Source organism: Pelophylax lessonae (genome assembly GCF_965119305.1).
Source record: "Pelophylax lessonae genome assembly, chromosome: 11".
Classification (NCBI taxonomy): domain Eukaryota; kingdom Metazoa; phylum Chordata; class Amphibia; order Anura; family Ranidae; genus Pelophylax; species Pelophylax lessonae.
The window spans coordinates 222,106,850-222,125,418 of NC_138778.1; positions in this window are offsets into that span (position 1 = coordinate 222,106,850).

Here is an 18,569-nt window from a genome sequence, read left to right on the forward strand (position 1 = left end):
AGGAGAAATCTTACTAATCCAGGGACATATTGCGATAGCACATATGGAGGTCAGCAGGTCCAAAATATTATTGCCATTATATACAATTAGAAGTCTTAATTGTATATGATGCATCTCAATATTCTTGCTCAAGGACAAGGATGTTTAAAGAAATTAAATGATATTATTGACATGATGCCGGCCATACCTGGGGGTGGAGGAGGGTAGGTTGAGCATTAGGCTGCAGTGCCACACTTATTAGCATTGGCAGCCGTCAGGCCAGTTGTATTAAGTGTAGTCGGCGGCCTGCGGTCTGTCCGAATGTCCTCACCCGCCGGTATTATCATACCGACAGGTAGCAGACTAGCAGTGTGACCGCTTTATAGGGCTGCCAGACTGACTTGCCTCCTGGACCCTGCCCTCCGGCCCAATTTGCCTCATTAGACTGGCACTATACTAAAGGTGTAGAGCAAGCCAGTGGGGACCCTTTTCACGCGGGAGCCAGGAGGAGGCTGTTTTTTTGCTGCCCCCTGCAAAGTGCCTCCCTAGGCCTGGGCCTTGTCGGCCTAGGCCAAGATACAGCACTGCTGAAGAGTACAGTTAGAGATTTTTTTGAGGAGGGGGTGGCCAACTGTACCAAAGACAGTAGAGAGGTCCAGAAGTAGGAGTACAGAATAGCGTCTATTGGTTTCAGCCATTAGTAAATTGTTGGCAAGCTCTAGGAGAGCAATTTCTGTGGAGTGTGGAGGATGAAATCCAGACTGAAGGGGATGGAGAAAGGGTTTTCTCAGTGAGATAGTCACTGAGTTGGTTGTAGACCAGACATACAAGGAGTATGGAGGAAAAGGAGAGCAAGGAGATGGGGCATAAGTTGTTTAGATTGGTGGGATCCAACAAGGGTTCTTTAACCACTTGCCGACCGCCCACCGCACTGCGGCAGGCTGGCTCGGCTGCATGAACCGGCATAGTACTAGTGGAGCTGGGGGGGGCAAGCGTGTGCCGCCAGAGGAGCTCTCCTGCCCCCGCTAGGCAGTGGGAATGCTGATGCACGGGGCCGGCGGCCGCGATCGCTCCCCCGCTGAGAGAGAAGGACGGTCAGCCATTGTAAACACAGCCGACCGTTCTTCTCTCTGAAATGATCACAGAGCGCCTGTTATCCTTCTATATAGGATTACAGGTCTCTATGATTATTTCACAAGCCCCTCCCCCATACAGTTAGTAAACACTCACCTAGGCTCACATCTGTCCGCCGCAATGTCGCAGTCCTGCTAAAAATCGCAGATCGCTGCCATTACTAGTAAAAAAGACGGACCTGACCATGGACCAAACCAGCTCCAGCCCGCATCGCACATCATACCCCCCCCCCACTTGGCAGCCCACTCACCCTGTGCTGCCCCTGGACTGATATGTGGAGGGGGAGGCTTCCCCCTCAGTCTGCTCCGTGGCCCCCTTTGTTGGTCGGGCTTCCCCTGCGTCTCCTCCCTCCTCCCTCCTCCTTCACCAATAGGATGGCTTCTCCTTTTGGCCAATCGGGAAACAGGTCTCAGGATCCGCTTCCTGAATTGGCCAGGAGGAGAATCCTTGTGACAATAGCGAATGTTCGCTACTGTCACACAATTGGGTGGGCTCGGGGTGAGCCCACCCTTTTTTGAAGCCTATTAGAGTGTCACGGAACCATGAACCAGACGTACAACAACAGATAAGTGAAAATAAGACAGCTTTATTGAAAAACAAGCTATAAAGCAAAAGTCCAAACGGATGGCGAAACCGATGCAGAGTCTTTGCGAAGCCAGGGGTCAGGAACCAGCAGGGTAGTCAGACGAAGCCAGGATCAGGAACCAACAGGGTAGTCAGACGAAGCCAGGATCAGGAACCAACAGGGTAGTCAGACGAAGCCAGGATCAGGAACCAACAGGGTAGTCAGACGAAGCCAGGAACAGGAACCAGAAGTAGCAGCAGTCTTGGTAGCATGTGAACACAGGAGGACCAAGCAGGGAACTGAAGCCACAGACCTCCTATATATATGAGCTAGGCATCCAGCTCCTCCCAGTGGGAAGGAGGAGCCGCAGGGTGGGAGGCTACAAGAAACCCAGAAACCAAGATGGCCGCCAGCACATGTCAAACGAAGGAGAACAGCAAGAAGGTAAGACCATGACAGTACCTCCCCCTCAAGGGCCCCTCCTCCGCGGAGTAAAGAACGGTTTCTGAGGGAAGCGTGCGTGGAAGGCTCGGAGCAAGGCAGGAGCATGGACATCTGCGGAGGGAACCCAGGAACGCTCCTCTGGACCATAACCACGCCAATGAACCAAAAACTGCACCCGACCGCGGACCAGGCGTGAGTCCAGGATATTGCTCACCTCATACTCCTCACGATTGCCCACTCGGACCGGACGAGGCAGAGGAACCGAGGAAGTGAAACGATTACACACCAGAGGCTTCAACAGGGAGACATGAAACACGTTGGAGATCCGCATGCCAGGAGGAAGCGCAAGGGCATAGGCTACCGGGTTTACCCTGCGAAGCACTCGGAAGGGACCAACAAAGCGAGGCGCCAGCTTGGGAGTGGGCACTCGAAGGTTGAGGTTGCGGGTGGACAACCATACACGGTCTCCGGCCTGGTAGGAAGGAGCAGGCGCTCGTCTGCGATCAGCCTGGAGTCTCTGGCGCTGCGCAGAGACCTCAAGGGACTTCTGGATCTGTACCCAAGAAGCACGTAGGACGGAAAGGTGATCCTCCACAGCCGGAATATCCTGGGGAGAGAATACCTCCGGTAACACGGCAGGTTGGAACCCATAGTTGGCCATGAAGGGAGACGTCCCAGAGGAAGAGTTCACCGCCGTGTTCCTGGCAAACTCAGCCCAAGGCAGGAGGTCAACCCAATTGTCTTGGTGATCGGAGACATAGCAACGAAGGAATTGCTCCAAGGCCTGATTGGATCGTTCTGCGGCCCCATTGGACTGAGGGTGGTAGGCCGAGGAGAAGGAGAGATGAATCCCCAACTGGGAGCAAAAGGCGCGCCAGAACCTGGACACAAACTGACTCCCCCGATCCGACACAATCTCCTTGGGCAAACCGTGCAACCGGAAGACCTCCCTGGCAAAAATCGTGGCCAACTCCTGTGCAGAGGGTAACTTCTTGAGAGGAACACAGTGACACATTTTGGAAAACCGATCCACAATCATGAGAATGACCGTATGGCCTCGGGATGCAGGGAGGTCCACAATGAAATCCATCCCCAGGTGTGACCATGGGCGCTCCCCGGTGGCTAAGGGTTGCAGAAGGCCCAACGGAAGGTGCCGAGGGGACTTACTCTGGGCACAAACGGAGCATGCCGCTACATATGCGGCGATGTCGGAACGTAGGGAAGGCCACCAGAACAGACGTGAAACAGCCCAGGACAGCTGATTCTTTCCAGGATGCCCCGCGGTCTTGGAGTTATGGTAGGTTCGCAACAACCGAGTGCGCAACTCCTCAGGCACAAAACATCTGCCGTTGGGTCTCCCAGAGGGAGCACCAGATTGAGCCGCCAAAATCTGCTCACCCAGGGGAGAGGTCAGGCTGGTGCGAATGGCAGCCAGGATCTGATTCGGAGGTATGACCGAAGTCGGAATCGACTCCTCCCTGGACAGGTCGGAGTACTGCCGTGATAAGGCATCAGCCCTGATGTTCTTGGAACCGGGTAGGTAGGAGACCACGTAATTAAAACGTGACAAGAACAGAGCCCATCTGGGCTGACGTGGTGTCAATCTCTTGGCCTCAGAGAGGTAGGTCAGATTCTTGTGGTCCGTCAGGATGAGAACCGGAACCACCGAACCCTCGAGCAAGTGCCTCCATTCTTTAAGAGCCTGCACGATGGCCAATAACTCCCTGTCACCAATCTGGTAGTTGCACTCCGCGGAAGACAGTTTCCGGGAGTAAAACCCACAAGGAAGCAGAGGACCCTCTGGTGTTCTACGCTGAGACAGAAGGGCGCCTACTCCCGTCTCAGACGCGTCCACCTCGAGGACAAAGGGCAACCCAGGGTTGGGATGCGACAGAATCGGAGCCGACACAAAGGCGGACTTTAGAGCCTCAAAAGCTCGGATGGCCTCGGGCGGCCAGACCTGGGAATTACTGCCCTTCCTGGTCAGATCCGTGAGAGGCTTGGCTAGCATGGAAAAGTCCCTGATGAACTTCCGATAATAATTGGCGAAGCCCAAAAAGCGCTGCAGGGAGCGAAGACCACTGGGCTGGGGCCACTGTAAGACAGCCGAAACCTTCTCAGGATCCATGGAGAACCCCTCAGCGGAAATGATGTAACCTAAGAAGGTTACCTGGGATCGGTGAAATTCGCATTTCTCAAGCTTACCGAACAGCTTGTTCTCTCGTAACCGTTGCAACACTCGTTTGACATCCAGAATGTGGGTCTCCATGGACTCAGAATATACCAAGATGTCATCCAGGTAGACCACCACACACTGCTGCAACAGGTCACGGAAAACATCGTTGATGAATTCCTGAAAGACTGCGGGCGCATTGCACAGCCCAAAGGGCATAACCAAGGATTCATAATGACCGGTCCTGGTGTTAAACGCGGTCTTCCACTCATCGCCCGCCTTGATCCTTACGAGGTTATATGCCGCCCTCAGGTCGAGTTTGGTAAAGACCGTGGCCCCTTTAAGGCGATCGAACAGCTCGGAAATCAAGGGTATCGGGTAAGCGTTCTTGATCGTGATGCGATTGAGACCCCTGTAATCGATGCAAGGCCTCAACTCACCGCCCTTCTTTTTCACAAAGAAAAATCCAGCCCCTGCCGGGGACGAGGATTTGCGAATGTGTCCACGTGAAAGCGCCTCCCTCACGTACTCCTCCATGGCCTCATTCTCCGCTACCGACAGTGGATAGACTTTGCCACGAGGAGGAACGGCACCAGATTGTAACTCGATGGCACAATCGTATGGGCGGTGCGGAGGTAGGGCAACCGCGCGCACCTTATCGAATACATCCCGGTACTCCTCGTATTCAGGGGGCAACAGAGAGTCCGAGGAAGTACACAGCAACTTGACAGGCCCATGGATGCAACTAGTCCCACACTGCGGTGACCACGAGAGGATCTCGGCCGATCTCCAATCGAAAACCGGATTATGCTTCTGGAGCCAGGGGTACCCCAAGACCACCGAGTAGTGTGGAGACGAAATAACCTGGAAGCAGACCGACTCTCTGTGGACGGCACCAATGGCTAACCCCACTGGAAGGGTCTCATGAGTCACGTGTGGCGGCAGAAGGGGTCTGCCGTCTATCGCCTCAAGAGCCAGAGGAGAACCTCGAGCCTGCAGAGGAATGGAATTGGCGGCAGCGAACACACTATCAATGAACAAACCACCAGCACCAGAGTCCACCAACGCCTGGGTCGTCACCGAGCCCCCGACCCAGGAAAGGACAACAGTGATCAGTGGTTTGTCAACACGGGAAACCGGGGACGAGGAGACTCCACCCAAGATCTGCCCCCGACAGGATCTCAGGTGCGAGCGTTTCCCTGGACGGTTCGGACATGCCAACCGAAAATGCCCACCGAGACCACAGTACATGCATCGGCCCTCGCGTCTCCGGAGTACCCTCTCCCCCTCGGACAGGCGAGCAAACCCCAGCTGCATGGGTTCACCCCCAGACAAGTCATCCCCAGGAGGCGTGGGAGGAGAGGGAGGCACGGGTGGGACAACAAAGGTAGGAGCCAATCTGTTAGGAGGCCTCCGCAGACTCTCCTTAAAGGAAGGTCTCTCCCTGAGTCTGGTGTCAATGAAAATCAGGAAAGAAATAAGAGACTCGAGCTCCACTGGTAGGTCCTTAGCTGCAACCTCATCCTTCAAGGCATCCGAGAGACCATGAGAGAAAGCAGCGACCAGAGCCTCATTATTCCAGCCCACCTCTGCTGCCAGGGTACGAAACTCAATGGCGTATTCAGCTACGGATCGTGAACCCTGTCTGATGGACATAAGGAGCTTCGCAGCAGAGGCAGCACGAGCCGGCACATCGAATACCTTCCGAAGAGAAGCAACAAAACCGGAAAACTCGGCAACCACCGGATTGTTGTTCTCCCATAAAGGGCTGGCCCAGGCCAAGGCCTTGTCCGAGAGCAGCGAGATTAAGAAGCCCACCTTTGATCTCTCAGTAGGAAAGGCATGTGGCAGCAACTCAAAATAAATGCCCACCTGGTTAAGGAAACCTCGGCACTGAGTTGGTTCTCCCCCAAAGCGCTGTGGAAGGGGGGCAGAACCGGACATACCCCGAAACACCGCGGGCGCAACAACAGGTGTCGGGGTAGACTCTGGCGCAACAACCGGAGCGGCAGTAGGAGCGGACCCAGGAGCGACAACCGACCCATCGGCAACGGGAGCGAAAAGAACCGTGCGTTCAAGCAGGGTTTGCAACGCCACGGCGAACTGACCCAACAGGTGATCCTGCTGATCAAGTCTGGCAACCAGCGTGGGTAGTGAGGATGGCCCTGTACCGTCAGAATTCGTGGCCTGTGGTACCGTGCGTTCAAGCAGGGTTTGCAACGCCACGGCGAACCGACCCAACAGGTGATCCTGCTGATCAAGTCTGGCAACCAGCGTGGGTAGCGAGGATGGCCCTGTACCGTCAGAATTCATGGCTTGGTCCTAATGTCACGGAACCATGAACCAGACGTACAACAACAGATAAGTGAAAATAAGACAGCTTTATTGAAAAACAAGCTATAAAGCAAAAGTCCAAACGGATGGCGAAACCGATGCAGAGTCTTTGCGAAGCCAGGGGTCAGGAACCAGCAGGGTAGTCAGACGAAGCCAGGATCAGGAACCAACAGGGTAGTCAGACGAAGCCAGGATCAGGAACCAACAGGGTAGTCAGACGAAGCCAGGATCAGGAACCAACAGGGTAGTCAGACGAAGCCAGGAACAGGAACCAGAAGTAGCAGCAGTCTTGGTAGCATGTGAACACAGGAGGACCAAGCAGGGAACTGAAGCCACAGACCTCCTATATATATGAGCTAGGCATCCAGCTCCTCCCAGTGGGAAGGAGGAGCCGCAGGGTGGGAGGCTACAAGAAACCCAGAAACCAAGATGGCCGCCAGCACATGTCAAACGAAGGAGAACAGCAAGAAGGTAAGACCATGACATAGAGCCTCTGGCTTTAATCACGTGCTTCAAAAACAAAATACCATGCATTCGGTACCCTGCATGTAGATTAGGGGGCCGGATGCATGGATTGGGGGGGGCGGCGCCCCTATGCCCCAAATGGACGGGCCGCCACTGGTATTGAAACTACTTATGGATATGGAGTGTTAAATGGGAGAAAGATGTATACAGTGAAGATCCCACCACAAACTGCGTCAATCCTTTATTTAAGTGATTAGTGATCTCCTGGGCAGTGAGTTAGTGGGTGGAGGATGAAGTATGGAGTTAAAGGCAGAAAAGAGTTGGCGGGGATTGGATGAGAGGCTGCTAATAAAGGCAATGAAAAATGTCTGCTTAGCAATATGGATATACAGTATATTACAATATGTAATACAAGACATGGTTAAAGCGGAGCTCCACCCAAATATGGAAGCTCCACTTGTTCGTTCCCTCCCTCAACTGCCACGTATGGCACTTTTTTGGGGTGAGCGGGTACCTGGCTTTGGCAATTCCTGGTAAGATCGTCACATGGCGATCTACGTCATGTCCTGCCCCTCCTCCTTCCCCCTGCTTCCCTCACCTGTGTGTGTCCCAAAAGACTGAGGGACCACTCATAGCCAGGGCTTTTTTTCTCAGAAAATAGGTGCAGGAACTCAACCACGGTCCCCCCAAAACCCCCTCCCCTCACACACACACCCTCAAAGCCATATCAAATAGTGACTGTGGTCAAATTTCACTAACAGTGGAAGGGTCTTAAAGGGGTATTAAATACCAGGAGTGCCTTACATACAGAGTGCAGAGTTCAGGGGTGTGCTATGTGCAGAGTTGGAGGATGCAGAGTGCAGAGTTCAGTTTTTCGCTGCATATACAGTAGATTGCAGAGTTCAGGGGTGCGCCAATGCACAGAGTGCCGAGTTCAGGGGTGTGCAACGCACAGAGTGCAGAGTTCAGGGGTGTGCAACGCACAGAGTGCAGAGTTCAGGGGTGTGCAACGCGCAGAGTGCAGAGTTCAGGGGTGTGCAACGCACAGAGTGCAGAGTTCAGGGGTGTGCAACGCGCAGAGTTCAGGGGTGTGCAATGAACAGAGTGCAGAGTTCAGGGGTGCGCAACGCACAGAGTGCAGAGTTCAGGGGTGTGCAACGCACAGAGCGCCGAGTTCAGGGGTGTGCAACTCACATAGTGCAGAGTTCAGGGGTGTGCAACGCACATAGTGCAGAGTTCAGGGGTGCGCAACGCACAGAGTGCAGAGTTCAGGGGTGCGCAACACACAGAGTGCAGAGTTCAGGGGTGTGCAATGAACAGAGTGCAGAGTTCAGGGGTGCGCAGAGCTGCCATGATCCCTCGGCGTCTCTTCCGGGTTCGGCGGCTCCGGCGCTGTGATTGGCTGGAGCCGCGATGACGTCACTCCCGCGCGCATGCGTCATTTAGTAATGGCAGCGATCTGAGATTTTTAGCGGGACTGCAACATTGCGGCTGACAGATCTGACACCAAACTGACATTTTTGACACTTTTGGGGGGACCAGTGACATTACTACAGTAATAGGTGCTAAAAATATGCACTGTCACTGTACTAATGACACAGGCAGGGAAGGGGTTAACCCAGGGGTGATCAAAGGGTTAAGTGTGAGTCTCAGGGGAGTGTTTTCTAACTGTACAGGGGATGGGCTTGTGAAATGATCACAGAGACCTGTGTTCTTATACAGGAGCTCTGTGATAATTCCAGAGATAACAGCGGTCTGCTGTGTTTACAACAGCAGACTGTCGTTCTCTCTCAGTGGGGAGCGATCGTGGGTGCCCGGCGGCAATCACGGCCGCTGGTCCCGTGGATCGGCTTCCTCTGCTTCCTAATGGGGGCGGCGCATGCCCCCAGGAGCGCTCCTGTGAACCACTGTACAGGTATGGCGGTTCGCGTAGCTGAGCCAGCCTGCCGCAGTATATCTGCTAGCTTGTTATAAGGGACTAGTAGAGTAGCTGGCATGTTATAAGGAACTAGTAGAGTAGCTGGCATGTTATAAAGAACTAGTAGAATAGCTGGCATGTTATAAAGAACTAGTAGAATAGCTGGCATGTTATAAGGAGCTAGTAGAATAGCTGGCATGTTATAAGGAACTAGTAGAATAGCTGGCATGTTATAAAGAACTAGTAGAATAGCTGGCATGTTATAAGGAGCTAGTAGAATAGCTGGCATGTTATAAGGAACTAGTAGAATAGCTGGCATGTTATAAAGAACTAGTAGAATAGCTGGCATGTTATAAAGAACTAGTAGAATAGCTGGCATGTTATAAAGAACTAGTAGAGTAGCTGGCATGTTATAAAGAACTAGTAGAGTAGCTGGCATGTTATAAGGAGCTAGTAGAATAGCTGGCATGTTATAAGGAGCTAGTAGAATAGCTGGCATGTTATAAAGAACTAGTAGAATAGCTGGCATGTTATAAGGAGCTAGTAGAATAGCTGGCATGTTATAAGGAACTAGTAGAATAGCTGGCATGTTATAAGGAACTAGTAGAATAGCTGGCATGTTATAAGGAACTAGTAGAATAGCTGGCATGTTATAAGGGACTCGCAGGGGCGCCGGACGCATGGAGCTTAATGGGTTTTTTTTTTTTTAAATCACCTGATTAGAGCCAGAGGCTCTAATAGGGTGATGCAAAGGGGGGAGCCTGGGGGCAGAGCAGTGCGCCCTGAGCCCACCCATTGTGTGACAATAGCGAATGAAAATTCGCTATTGTCACACTGATCCTCCTCCTGGCCAATCAGGAAGCACGTCCGATACGCGCTTCCTGATTGCCCGCAAGGCAAACCCCATGCCATTGGCCGAGGAGGAGGCGGGAGCAGGAGGACTGGAGGAGACGCGCCACCGAGACTAAGGAGAAGCCGATGCTGGGGGACTGATGAGAAGCCGCCCGCCACCGCTGCTGCTCCAGGTAAGTGAGGGGGCACACACGCTGATCTCTGCATTGGGGTCATGTATGCTGGTCACTGCATTGAAGGGGGCATGCACGCTGATCCCTGCATTGAAGGGGGCATGTACGCTGTTCACTGCATTGAAGGGGGCATGTACGCTGTTCACTGCATTGAAGGGGGCACGCACGCTGATTTCTGCATTGGGGGAATGTATGCTGGTCACTGCATTGAAGGGGGCATGTACGCTGTTCACTGCATTGAAGGGGGCATGTACGCTGTTCACTGCATTGAAGGGGGCATGTACGCTGGTCACTGCATTGAAGGGGGCATGTACGCTGTTCACTGCATTGAAGGGGGCACGCACGCTGATCTCTGCATTGGGGGAATGTATGCTGGTCACTGCATTGAAGAGGGCATGCACGCTGATCTCTGCATTGGGGGAATGTATGCTGGTCACTGCATTGAAGGGGGCATGCACGCTGATCTCTGCATTGAAGGGGGCATGTACGCTGTTCACTGCATTGAAGGGGGCATGTACGCTGTTCACTGCATTGAAGAGGGCATGTACGCTGGTCACTGCATTGAAGGGGGCATGTACGCTGTTCACTGCATTGAAGGGGGCATGTACGCTGGTCACTGCATTGAAGGGGGCATGTATGCTGGTCTCTGCATTGGGGGAATGTATGCTGGTCACTGCATTGAAGGGGGCATGTACGCTGGTCACTGCATTGAAGGGGGGCACGCTGGTCACTGTGCACTGAAAGGGGGCATGCTGGTCACTGTGCATTGAAAGGGGGCACGCTGGTCTCTCTGCTTTGAAAGGGGGTACACTGGTCTCTGTGCATTGAAAGGGAGCACGCTGGCATCTCTGCATTGAAAGGGGGCACGCTGGTCACTCTGCATTGAAAGGGGGCACGCTGGTCACTCTGCATTGAAAGGGGGCACGCTGGTCACTCTGCATTGAAAGGGGGCACGCTGGTCACTCTGCATTGAAAGGGGGCACGCTGGTCACTCTACATTGAAAGGGGGCACGCTGGTCACTCTGCATTGAAAGGGGGCACGCTGGTCACTCTGCATTAAAAGGGGGCACGCTGGTCACTCTGCATTGAAAGGGGGCACGCTAGTCACTCTGCATTGAAAGGGGGCATGCTGGTCACTCTGCATTGAAAGGGGGCACGCTGGTCTCTCTGCATTGAAAGGGGGCACGCTATACCTTAATTACTGAAGGCCCCTTTCACACTTTTGCGACCTCAAAGTCACGCAATTTTTTACAACGTTTTTTGCCGCAAAACAATGCCTATTACATTTTTCTGTTTGCGCCCCCCCTCCCCAAAAATTTTGAGCACCAGCCGCCACTGAAGGGACTAGTAGAATAGCTGGCATGTTATAAGGGACTAGTAGAATAGCTGGCATGTTATAAGGGACTAGTAGAATAGCTGGCATGTTATAAGGGACTAGTAGAATAGCTGGCATGTTATAAGGGACTAGTAGAATAGCTGGCATGTTACAGAAGACTGCCTGGCACATTATAAGAGATTAGAGCTGCACGATTCTGGATAAAATGAGGATCACAGTTTTTTTGCTTAGAATAAACATTTCGGTTCTCTCGCCATTCTCGGCGTAACATCATAACATCGTCTGTTACATTGTATAAAAGAATTGGGCTAACTTTACTGTTTAGTTTTATTTTTTTTTAAATTCATTAAAGTGAATTTTTTCCCAAAAAACTGCGTTTGAAAGACTTCTGCACAAATACCGTGTGGCATAAAATATTGCAATGATCGCCATTTTATTCTCTAGGGTCTCTGCTAAAAATGATAAATAAAATGTTTGGGGGTTGTAAGTAATTGTAATTCAACAAGTGTGAGAAAAACGTTCAGAAGTCTTTAGGAGGATAAACTGCCCTGACTTACAGACAGGAGTTCATTCCTTTGATGTGGAAGAAGGAAATGATACATTGTAACACACTATGTTTATACTTATCTAGCAGCTTTAACAATGTTGATAAACATTTGCAGGACCTTTTTTTTTTTTTTTCCTTTTGACAGCTGTGAGTGAGAGAAGAGCTCTGTAAGAATAAAGGACATGATAGATCTGGGGGTGATGAGTATACAGAGTACAGGGGGATGGAGGTGATGAGTATACAGAGTACAGGATGGGGGTGATGAGTATACATAGTACAGGATGGGGGTGATGAGTATACATAGTACAGGGGGATGGGGGTGGAGATGAGTATACATACAGGGGGATGGAGGTGATGAGTATACATAGTACAGGGGGATGGGGGTGGAGATGAGTATACATAGTACAGGGGGATGGAGGTGATGAGTATACAGAGTACAGGATGGGGGTGATGAGTATACATAGTACAGGATGGGGGTGATGAGTATACATAGTACAGGGGGATGGGGGTGGAGATGAGTATACATACAGGGGGATGGGGGTGATGAGTATACATAGTACAGGGGGATGGGGGTGGAGATGAGTATACATAGTACAGGGGGATGGAGGTGATGAGTATACATAGTACAGGATGGGGGTGATGAGTATACATAGTACAGGATGGGGGTGATGAGTATACATACAGGGGGATGGAGGTGATGAGTATACATAGTACAGGGGGATGGGGGTGGAGATGAGTATACATAGTACAGGGGGATGGAGGTGATGAGTATACATAGTACAGGATGGGGGTGATGAGTATACATAGTACAGGATGGGGGTGATGAGTATACATACAGGGGGATGGAGGTGATGAGTATACATAGTACAGGGGGATGGGGGTGGAGATGAGTATACATAGTACAGGGGGATGGAGGTGATGAGTATACAGAGTACAGGATGGGGGTGATGAGTATACATAGTACAGGGGGATGGGGGTGGAGTTGAGTATACATAGTACAGGGGGATGGGGTGGAGATGAGTATACATAGTACAGGGGGATGGAGGTGATGAGTATACATAGTACAGGGGGATGGAGGTGATGAGTATACATAGTACAGGATGGGGGTGATGAGTATTCGTAGAAAGGGGGATAGGGGTGATGAGTATACAGAGTTCCGGGGGATGGAGGTGGAGATGAGTATACATAGCACAGGGGGATGGAGGTGATGAGTATACATAGCACAGGGGGATGGAGGTGATGAGTATACATAGTACAGGGGGATGGGGTGGAGATAAGTATACATAGTACAGGGGGTGTGGAGATGAGTATACACAGTGGGGGGGACTCCTGTAATTCTTGCAGGGTGGGTGTCCTCCTTAGGGGGTGGAGATGAGTATACATAGTGGGGGGTTATTCTTTATGCAGGGTGCGGTGTGCTCCATAGGGGAGGAGATGAGTATACATAGTGGGGGGTGGAGATGAGTATACATAGTGGGGGGTGGAGATGAGTATACATAGTGGGGGGGTGGAGATGAGTATACATAGTGGGGGATGGAGATGAGTATACATAGTGGGGGGTGGAGATGAGTATACATAGTGGGGGGAGGAGATGAGTATACATAGTGGGGGGTGGAGATGAGTATACATAGTGGGGGGTGGAGATGAGTATACATAGTGGAGGGGAGGGGGGTTATTCTCTATGCAGGGTGCGGTGTCCTCCATAGGGGTGGAGATGAGTATAGTGGGGGGGTTATTGTCTATGCAGGGTGCGGTGTCCTCCATTGGGGAGGAGATGAGTATACATAGTTGTATTCTCTATGCAGGGTGCGGTGTCCTCTCCTCCAGGCTCTCCTCTCCTCTCCTCTGATATAGCGCCCTCTAGGTAGCGGAAGTTCTCCTCTCCAGACATCCGCCGTGCTGTGCAGCGATCAGCGCTCTTCCTGGCCCCTGACCGGGGGCCCCTCCTCCCCCATGGACCCCGGGCCGGCCGCAGAGGGGTTGCCGGCTGTGCAGTGTGAGTAGAGGATGGATGGATGGATGCTGGTTCCGGGGTTCGGGGGGGAGGGGAGGGAACCCCGAAACCTGCAGAGTCCGGGAACCACGGAACGTGCAATAGTGATACAATGTAACAGGAGGAGGACGGCTCCCAGGGTGCACCGCGACCGGCATGGCTTGGGGGGGGAGAGGAGCTCATAGAGATCACACCGTCTACACCTGTCACTCTGATACATTGTTACCTCTGTGTATTATAGGAGGATACATTGTTAGATCTGTGTATTATAGGAGGATACATTGTTAGATCTGTGTATTATAGAAGGATACATTGTTAGATCTGTGTATTATAGAAGGATACATTGTTACCTCTGTGTATTATAGAAGGATACATTGTTACCTCTGTGTATTATAGAAGGATACATTGTTACCTCTGTGTATTATAGGAGGATACATTGTTAGATCTCTGTATTATATAAGGATACATTGTTACCTCTGTGTATTATAGGAGGATACATTGTTAGATCTGTGTATTATAGGAGGATACATTGTTACCTCTGTGTATTATAGAGGGATACATTGTTAGATCTGTGTATTATAGGAGGATACATTGTTAGATCTCTGTATTATATAAGGATACATTGTTACCTCTGTGTATTATAGGAGGATACATTGTTAGATCTGTGTATTATAGGAGGATACATTGTTACCTCTGTGTATTATAGAAGGATACATTGTTACCTCTGTGTATTATAGAGGGATACATTGTTAGATCTGTGTATTATAGGAGGATACATTGTTAGATCTCTGTATTATATAAGGATACATTGTTACCTCTGTGTATTATAGGAGGATACATTGTTAGATCTCTGTATTATAGGAGGATACATTGTTAGATCTGTGTATTATAGGAGGATACATTGTTAGATCTCTGTATTATAGAAGGATACATTGTTAGATCTCTGTATTATAGAAGGATACATTGTTAGATCTGTGTATTATAGGAGGATACATTGTTAGATCTGTGTATTATAGGAGGATACATTGTTAGATCTGTGTATTATAGGATGATACATTGTTAGATCTCTGTATTATAGGATGATACATTGTTAGATCTCTGTATTATAGAAGGATACATTGTTACCTCTGTGTATTATAGGAGGATACATTGTTAGATCTGTGTATTATAGGATGATACATTGTTAGATCTGTGTATTATAGGAGGATACATTGTTAGATCTCTGTATTATAGGACGATACATTGTTAGATCTGTGTATTATAGAGGGATACATTGTTAGATCTGTGTATTATAGAAGGATACATTGTTAGATCTCTGTATTATATAAGGATACATTGTTACCTCTGTGTATTATAGGATGATACATTGTTAGATCTGTGTATTATAGGACGATACATTGTTAGATCTGTGTATTATAGGAGGATACATTGTTAGATCTGTGTATTATAGAGGGATACATTGTTAGATCTCTGTATTATATAAGGATACATTGTTACCTCTGTGTATTATAGAGGGATACATTGTTACCTCTGTGTATTATAGAGGGATACATTGTTAGATCTGTGTATTATAGGAGGATACATTGTTAGATCTCTGTATTATATAAGGATACATTGTTACCTCTGTGTATTATAGGAGGATACATTGTTAGATCTGTGTATTATAGGATGATACATTGTTAGATCTGTGTATTATAGGAGGATACATTGTTAGATCTCTGTATTATAGGACGATACATTGTTAGATCTGTGTATTATAGAGGGATACATTGTTAGATCTGTGTATTATAGGAGGATACATTGTTAGATCTGTGTATTATAGAGGGATACATTGTTAGATCTGTGTATTATAGAGGGATACATTGTTAGATCTGTGTATTATAGAAGGATACATTGTTAGATCTGTGTATTATAGGAGGATACATTGTTAGATCTGTGTATTATAGAGGGATACATTGTTAGATCTGTGTATTATAGAAGGATACATTGTTAGATCTGTGTATTATAGGAGGATACATTGTTAGATCTCTGTATTATAGGAGGATACATTGTTAGATCTGTGTATTATAGGAGGATACATTGTTAGATCTCTGTATTATAGAAGGATACATTGTTAGATCTGTGTATTATAGAAGAATACATTGTTAGATCTGTGTATTATAGGAGGATACATTGTTAGATCTGTGTATTATAGGATGATACATTGTTAGATCTCTGTATTATAGGAGGATACATTGTTAGATCTGTGTATTATAGAAGGATACATTGTTACCTCTGTGTATTATAGAAGGATACATTGTTAGATCTGTGTATTATAGAAGGATACATTGTTACCTCTGTGTATTATAGGAGGATACATTGTTAGATCTCTGTATTATAGGACGATACATTGTTAGATCTGTGTATTATAGAAGGATACATTGTTACCTCTGTATTATAGAAGGATACATTGTTACCTCTGTGTATTATAGGACGATACATTGTTAGATCTGTGTATTATAGAAGGATACATTGTTACCTCTGTGTATTATAGAAGGATACATTGTTACCTCTGTGTATTATAGGACGATACATTGTTAGATCTGTGTATTATAGGAGGATACATTGTTAGATCTGTGTATTATAGGAGGATACATTGTTAGATCTGTGTATTATAGGACGATACATTGTTAGATCTGTGTATTATAGGAGGATACATTGTTAGATCTCTGTATTATAGAAGGATACATTGTTAGATCTCTGTATTATAGGATGATACATTGTTAGATCTGTGTATTATAGGAGGATACATTGTTATCTGTGTATTATAGGAGGATACATTGTTAGATCTGTGTATTATAGGAGGATACATTGTTAGATCTGTGTATTATAGGACGATACATTGTTAGATCTGTGTATTATAGGAGGATACATTGTTAGATCTCTGTATTATAGAAGGATACATTGTTAGATCTCTGTATTATAGGATGATACATTGTTAGATCTGTGTATTATAGGAGGATACATTGTTAGATCTGTGTATTATAGGATGATACATTGTTAGATCTGTGTATTATAGGAGGATACATTGTTATCTGTGTATTATAGGAGGATACATTGTTAGATCTGTGTATTATAGAAGGATACATTGTTAGATCTGTGTATTATAGGAGGATACATTGTTAGATCTCTGTATTATAGGAGGATACATTGTTAGATCTGTGTATTATAGGAGGATACATTGTTAGATCTGTATTATAGGAGGATACATTGTTAGATCTCTGTATTATAGGAGGATACATTGTTAGATCTGTATATTATAGGAGGATACATTGTTAGATCTGTATATTATAGGAGGATACATTGTTAGATCTGTGTATTATAGGAGGATACATTGTTAGATCTGTATATTATAGAAGGATACGTTGCTTCTCGCTGTGTACAGGAGCCCCTTCCTCTGTATATTCTGCAATGATACATTGTACACCTGTCTGATGGAGGGATCCCATCACCCCTCTGTATTACACCACGAATGATACATTGTTACATCGGTATATTATACAATGATACACTCTTCCATCTGTATATTCTAGATAGGATACATTGTTATCTTACAGGGAACATTTCTCCCAGCTATTCCTTCTATGTATCTAGAAGTCCTCCTCCACTTCTCTCTATAACAATCAGGAGTGATCAGTGTGTGCTGTGATTGGATGGGATCTGGTGATCATGTTTTCTCCTTCCCATCCCAATGTCTGTCCCTCCTTATTACCATCTCTAGAATCGGGTTGTATCCCCTGGAAGGCGGTATCGGGGTGACTTTGTATTAAGGATCTGCTCATGCTCTATTCTCTTCCCCTTAATTCTCCTCTATGGGAAATCTTTGGTTGTTGGCAGGAATTGCCCATTGGTTCCAATCACCTTCCACCCTTAGTACAGTGCTTTGCGGAAGTATTCGGCCCCCTTGAACTTTGCGACCTTTTGCCACATTTCAGGCTTCAAACATAAAGATATAAAACTGTAATTTTTTGTGAAGAATCAACAACAAGTGGGACACAATCATGAAGTGGAACAAAATTTATTGGATATTTCAAACTTTGTTAACAAATAAAAAACTGAAAAATTGGGCGTGCAAAATTATTCAGCCCCCTTACTTTCAGTGCAGCAAACTCTCTCCAGAAGTTCAGTGAGGATCTCTGAATGATCCAATGTTGACCTAAATGACTAATGATGATAAATAGAATCCACCTGTGTGTAATCAAGTCTCCGTATAAATGCACCTGCACTGTGATAGTCTCAGAGGTCCGTTTAAAGCGCAGAGAGCATCATGAAGAACAAGGAACACACCAGGCAGGTCCGAGATACTGTTGTGGAGAAGTTTAAAGCCGGATTTGGATACAAAAAGATTTCCCAAGCTTTAAACATCCCAAGGAGCGCTGTGCAAGCGATAATATTGAAATGGAAGGAGTATCAGACCACTGCAAATCTACGAAGACCTGGCCGTCCCTCTAAACTTTCAGCTCATACAAGGAGAAGACTGATCAGAGATGCAGCCAAGAGGCCCATGATCACTCTGGATGAACTGCAGAGATCTACAGCTGAGGTGGGAGACTCTGTCCATAGGACAACAATCAGTCGTATACTGCACAAATCTGGCCTTTATGGAAGAGTGGCAAG